The 6789-nt window shown below is 45.0% G+C and overlaps 1 pseudogene; it reads left to right on the top strand.

Moving 5' to 3' along the window:
• The first annotated feature begins 219 nt into the window (after positions 1-219).
• LOC116481555 (F-actin-capping protein subunit alpha-2-like) lies at positions 220-1032 on the top strand (annotated as a pseudogene).
• Positions 1033-6789: the final 5757 nt, after the last annotated feature.

Consider the following 6789-nt stretch of genomic DNA (forward strand, 5'->3'; position numbering starts at 1 on the left):
TATCCTAGCCACCCACCATTCCCCCAAACTGTCCTCGAAAAACCTCAGCCTCCAATTTTTGAGGAGGCTGATTTGAGTAATAATAAAACTCCGGGGGTGGTGCGCGGCGCGGAGCACTGCACGGAAAGGGGTAAGTCAGGTGGCCACTGCTGCCGCCCCCGCCCCCGCCGCAGTTTGTCGCTAGAAGGAAGATGGCGGGTCTGGAGGAGCAGTTGTCTGATGAAGAGAAAGGAAAAAGCAGCCCGTGCATCTGCACAGTATAACCTGGAGCAGTTTACTCCTGTAAAAATGGAAGGTCATGAAGATCAGGTATTGATAACAAAACATGGCGACTTGGGAAATGGAAAGTTTTTGGATCCAAAGAACAGAATCTGTTTTAAATTTGATCACTTAAGAAAGGAGGCAACTGATCCAAGACCCCGTGAAGTAGAAAATGCAATTGAATCATGGAGAACTTCAGTAGAAACTGCTCTACGAGCTTACGTAAAAGAACATTACCCGAATGAAGTCTGCACTGTGTATAGCAAAAACAAAACAAACAAAACAAACAAACAAAAAACAGATGGACAGCAAACCACTATTGCACGCATAGAAAGCCATCAGTTCCAAGCAAAAAACTTTTGGAATGGTCGTTGGAGGTCAGAATAGAGGTTTACAATCACTCCTTCAACCACTCAAGTGGTTGGCATCTTGAAAATTCAGGTTCATTATTATGAAGACGGTAGTGTTCCGCTAGTGAGTCATAAAGATATACAAAGTTCCCTAACAGTGTCTAATGAAGTGTAAACAGCAAAAGAATTTACAAAGATTGTAGAAGATGCAGAAAATGAATACCAGACTGCCATCAGTGAGAATTATCAGACAATGTCGGACACTACTTTCAAAGCCTTACATTGACAATTGCCAGTTACACGCACTAAGATTGATTGGAACAAGATCCTTAGCTACGAGACTGGCAAAGAGATGCAGAATGCATAAGATGAACATTGCATGACAGGATCATTTTAGTGTGTTTGTGTTAAAAAATTATTGCAAAAGTATTCTGAACTGTCGAGCTGCCCAGTCAGATGGGCTGTTGCCATTTAAGATCACTGTAATTAGTTTGATTAGAGCACAAAGCCTAGCTAATGAACCATTATTTTTCATTTTGTTCTAAGAGGATTGAAAATCAGTTTAGTTTAAATGTCTTACTTTCTGTTAGTCCTTTCTTTCTTACAATGAAGAGATGATTCTTCTAGTTTATGGTTACAAGTTTTTGAAGTGTTTCAAAAATATTTTACTTACGTAACCCTACAATTGTTATCTTTTGGTTTATGAAATGGTTAATTTTTGATATTTCTCCAGTTGGTGGTTGATGGATTTAGCCATATATGCTGCTAAAGAAATTGTCTACCTTTTCTTCCTCACCTGTTCCATTTATGTAAGGTTGAGATTAGAGGGAAAACATTTTCTATATCAATTGCGTTTTTAAACCTTTCAAGAAGGTTATTCAGCTAGCTTAGTATTTAATTTTTTTTAAACAAGGCAAGGTCTAATGCTGTTTTGAGATTCTGAAATTAAATGAAAACACTTATTTCAGAAATGCATTTAATGCTTTTTTCTTGTGACAGTTACGCAAATCAGCTCGAATTCCATATGTCCCTGAGTTATTTTTATCATAAAGCCACAAATGTATCATAACAAGGCAAATTGTAATATATATAATCCTGAACTCAAAAGAGAAAAAAGAAAAAAAACTCCGATCTTCTGTGTAGCCGGCCCTACGTGTATAAAACTCTTTCTCTATTGCGATTCCCCTCTCTTGATAAATCTATCTAGGCAGCAGGCAAGAAGAACCCATGGGGAAGTGACAAAAGGGTGGCTCAGAAGGTCTTATCTTATCTACAACTGCTGCTTCTCAGATGCTTTCGGCTTGAAATAATCAGTATGCCAGGTCAGGGTATTTTGGGGTGTTATGTCCTTAACTCCTTTGGTCCAAAGAGTTGATTTTACTAATGATTCTACTTGTGTGTATTTGAAAATTGCCTTCGAAACAAAACCCATGCCTTAACCACTGTGTGGTCCCAACTTAACAGGTTACTGTAGGTTTCTGAGATGGGTGGGGGAAGGGAAAGGAGGGGGAGGTTTGAACTTGGGTTAGCCAAATTCCTCAAACATTTGTAGCTGTAGAACCTCTTTTGTTTTATTTGAAGCATTTTTAAGAGACTAGAAATCGAAGACCTTTCTTTGGGAAGCTGATCTCTCACTCCCTGGGAGGATGCTCAGCCTTGCCTGGCTTGGTGCCCTCAGAGAGCTGCCTTCTGTGGCTCTTGCGCTGGGGTCGGGTAACAGCAGGAAGCCTGTTGACAGGTAACAGCAAGAGAACAGGAGCGGGGGTGCTGGGTCTGGGGAGAGGGCTCCCAGCGACCTGCTTATAGCTCCAGGAACCTTCCAAGCAAGCACAGAGGAGACCTCTCTGAGTAGTGGCCCGGGAGGAGCAGGCAGGCCCCTGGGCAAGGGAATGGGTGGTTACAGCACTTCCAGTTCACTGCAGAAGACAGAAGGGGAACATGGCAAGTCAGGCTGGGACTTGAAATTCCCTGAGTTCATTATGCTAATTTATCTTTGTACACTTTCCCACACAGCAGCTCACTCCATCTCCACAACGCTTCAGGAAATGGGCAAGGTGGATGCTGTGCCTCCCAGTTTTCAGCACTGAGGGGAGAGTTTCTGTGACTTGTCAAGGTCACACAATCAAAGGTCACAGAAGGGAGGGCACCATGGGAGCCCAGGACGTCCATGCTCTTTCTGCTCTGTCTCTTAGCATAGGCGGGTTTGGAATCTTTAATTTTGGAGGATCCATTTGGTCTAGAAAGTGGGGGTGTAGCCTGTGGTCGCCTGGGAGAGGCAGACAAAGCAGGCTGAGTGCCCCTGGGAGGAAGGTGCCTCATGCAGGGTCTGGTTTAGGAGGCAAGAGGCTGGATTCATCAACTGTGAGCGAGGGAATTGAATATGGAGGAGGGGGCCCGAGTTCGGGAGGGGCAGAGAACAGATCCAGGAAAGGGTTCCTGGGCCTTGGGGTCCTGATGGGCCAGAGGCATCACCGGTCTGAGCCCAGGCTGCAGTGCAGGCCCAGCTGGGTGGAGGCACCACCCTGTGAAGACACCGCCCCGGGGCTCCAGGCTGATTCAGACCCTGGACGCCCCCTTCCCGGGTCCTCACGTCCCACATTCCATCAGCTGCTGCTCCCTCTGGTATTGTTTACTTCTCTCTCGCTTTATTTACCCGGTCCCCAACCCCCTCATTATTGCCTTGTGTTATCACCCAGAGTTTTACTGTGAGTAAAACCTACCTGTTTTCTTTGTTTCGCAACTTTCTTAAAAGTAAAAATAAAAAAAAAAAAAAGTCATTTAGATGTTTACAAAAAAAAAAAAAAAAACAGAGACAAGGTGGGCTCCTATCACCTTGGCTTGGAAAAGGGTGGGCACCAGTTACACTCCCGAGAGGCAGGAGCAGAGCTGTGACTCTAGCTTGATTAGTTTACTATGGTAAAGTGTGCATAGTGTAAAATTCATCATTTTAATCATTTTAATTTATTACTTATTTATTTTTAGAGACAGGGTCTCTCTCTTGCCCAGGCTGGAGTGCAGTTGCGTGATCATAGCTCACTGTAGCCTCGAACTCCTGGGCTCAAGCAATCCTTCCACTTCAGCCTCCTGAGTAGCTGGGACTACAAGAGGGGACCACTGTGGCAGCCAGGTCTCACTAACGCAGGCTTCCAGTGCAGCTGTTTCAGTACTGAGTGGTTAAGTTAAATATTAAAAGCTGAAGAAAAGCCAGTGCCCTTATACAAATGATACAGGAGTTATCAAGAAATAATTTTTAGGCAGATAGTAAGTGTAAAGGTTCTCGGTGGACATTTTCTTGTAATAAGAAACAACCCCTGAACCATCTTTTTTTTTTTTTTTTTGAGCCAGAGTCTCGCTGTCGCCCAGGCTGGAGTGCAGTGGCTGGATCCCGGCTCACTGCAGGCTCTGCCCCTCGGGGTTCATGCCATTCTCCTGCCTCAGCCTCCCGAGTAGCTGGGACTACAGGCGCCTGCCACCTTGCCCGGCTAATTTTTTGTATTTTTAGTAGAGACGGGGTTTCACTGTGTTAGCCAGGATGGTCTCGATCTCCTGACCTCGTGATCCGCCCGCCTCGGCCTCCCAAAGTGCTGGGATTACAGGCGTGAGCCACCATGGCCGGCTGAACCATCTCTTTTCTAACAGAAAAGGTGGTTTGAAGGGCTGGGCCGGCAAGCTTTAATATGCAAATGCCGGCCATTAGAAACTGGGCTCACTCAATATGGCGATTCCCACCATCTTCTCCTTGTAACCAGGAGTACCAAGTGTCATGGCCACCTCCAGATAACACCATGTGTTTGGAACATCATGGCGACCTACCTTTGCATATTAGAGGACTAAGGTGGGAGGGCCAGGTTTTTCGAGGGCTATGTAAATGACTCACCTGGTCAAACCAATCCCCTGGGTCTTATGGAAACCAGACACCACCTCCTCCAGCATCCCAATATAAGCAGCCACTTTTCTGCCACACATGGGGTTTTCTTTTTGTTTGAATCCCCCCTCCCTCTGTCTCTGTATGGGGGGGTTTTCCTCTTCCTTCTTTCTTTCTGGCCTGTTAAACTTTTCGTGCCTTAAAGTCACTCCACGTGTGTCCATGTTGTTAATCCTATCAGTGCGAGACGGAAGATGCTGGTGTTCCTCCAGTCATCGGAACCGTATCACAAAGGCTGGAATGTAACAAAAGCCCACCAAGAGTTTTGCCTAGGCCTTTCCTGGGCCTTAAAGCATGACAAAATAATGAAGGAATTCTTAACAGGACCCATTTAGGATTAAACAAGTTTTATTGGGGTTCTGAAGAAACTCCCCAGGCCTCCACAAACATGTTTATTGGAGGTCTGAAGGAACTCCCCAAACCTCCGTGATTTAGCAGGAGACAAGATAAGGGTAATCACCCCAGCACAGCACCCAGACCCATTTAGGTTAACTTACTGAGGCTCCTGAAGTAGGTCTTCCGGACTCAGACCATAGTTATAGATTAAAAGAAGTTAATCACTTATGTCTTTAGATGAATGCACACTTACATACATAGAGCTTAGAAGGTATATAAGCTCTGAAAAACTCTGTAATTTTGAGTTGGTCTGGTGATAATTTCCAGGCCTTCTTTCTGTAATGGGTTACAGAAATAAAAACTCTCTTCCTCCCCAGTTCATCTGCATCTCATTACTGGGCCTCAAGAAATAGCAGCCTGACCCTCAGTTTGGTCCAGGAACACCGCCATGCCCAGCTAATTTTATTTTTTTAAATTTTTGGTAGAGGCTGAGTCTCACTATGTTGCCCAGGCTGGTCTCCAATTCCCAGCCTCAAGGCATCCTCCTGCTTCATACTCCCAAAACACTGGATTATAGGCAGGAGCCACCATACCCAGTCATGCCATTTAACCATTTTTAAGTGTATAACTCAATAGCACTTAGTACATTCACAATTTTGTGCAACCTTCCCCACTATCTAGTTCCAGCATATTCCATCATTCCAACATTCCAAATGGAAATCTTTCTACCTATGAAGCAGTCATTCCCCACTCCCCTTTTCTCCTACCCCCTGGCAACCACCAATCTATTTTCTGTCTCTACAGATTTGCCTAGTCTGGGTATTTCATATAAATGGCATCATACGGCTGGGCGCGGTGGCTCACGCCTGTAATCCCAGCACTTTGAGAGGCCGAGGCAGGCGGATCAGGAGGTCAGGAGATCGAAACCATCCTGGCCAACATGGTGAAACCCTGTCTGTACTAAAAATGCAGAAATTAGCCAGGCATGGTGGTGGCATCTGTAGTCCCAGCTACTCGGGAGGCTGAGGCAGGAGAATTGCTTGAACTCAGGAGGCGGGGGTTGTGGTGGGCTGAGATGGCGCCACTGCACTCCTACCTGGGCGACGGAGCGAGACTCCATCTCAAAAAAAAATTAAAAAATAAATAAATAAATGGCATCATACAATATAAGGCCTTTTGTATCTGTCTTCTTTCACTTAGCAGCAGAATGTTTTTTAGGTTGGTTCATGTTGTAGCATGTAGTACTTCATTCCTTTTTATGGCTGAGTAATATTTCATTGCATGGATATGCCACTTTTATCCACTCATCGGCTGATGACATCTAGTTGTTTCTACCTTTTGCCTATTGTGAAGAATGTTGCTGTGAACATTTGTGTACACATTTTTGTTCGAACACTTGTTTTCAGTTATCAGGAGTTGAATACCTAGGAGTGGAATTGCTGGATTACACTGCTAATTCTATGAGTAACTTACTCGGGAACACTGGTTTGATTTTAGTTGCATAACTCAGGTTCTAATTTTATGTCACCATGCCTCAGTTTCCCTATAGGAGAGGGTGCATAGGTGTCAGGTCAGACTGGTACCAGAGCCTGCCAGGCAAGGGCCACCTGCAAGGGTAGAGAGACTGTGTCTCCCATTGTGCTAGTTCTCCCCTTCTTGTTCCCTGGCTGTTAGGAATGTGCGTGATAATGACCAGCATGGATTCAGTGCTTACCAAGTTCCAGACGCCATTCCCAATGGGAAGTGTGAATGAAATGGCACTTGTCCTTTTACCTGAAATCCTTCCTCATGGCACTTTCATCCATTTTATTTCATATTTATTTATTTATTTATTTAGAGACAGGGTCTTGCCCTGTCGCCCAGGCTGGAGCGCAGTGGCACAATCACGGATCACTGCAGCCTCGACTTCCTGGGCTC

Source organism: Hylobates moloch, unplaced genomic scaffold, assembly GCF_009828535.3.
Source record: "Hylobates moloch isolate HMO894 unplaced genomic scaffold, HMol_V3 SCAFFOLD_14, whole genome shotgun sequence".
In the NCBI taxonomy this organism is placed as follows: Eukaryota; Metazoa; Chordata; class Mammalia; order Primates; family Hylobatidae; genus Hylobates; species Hylobates moloch.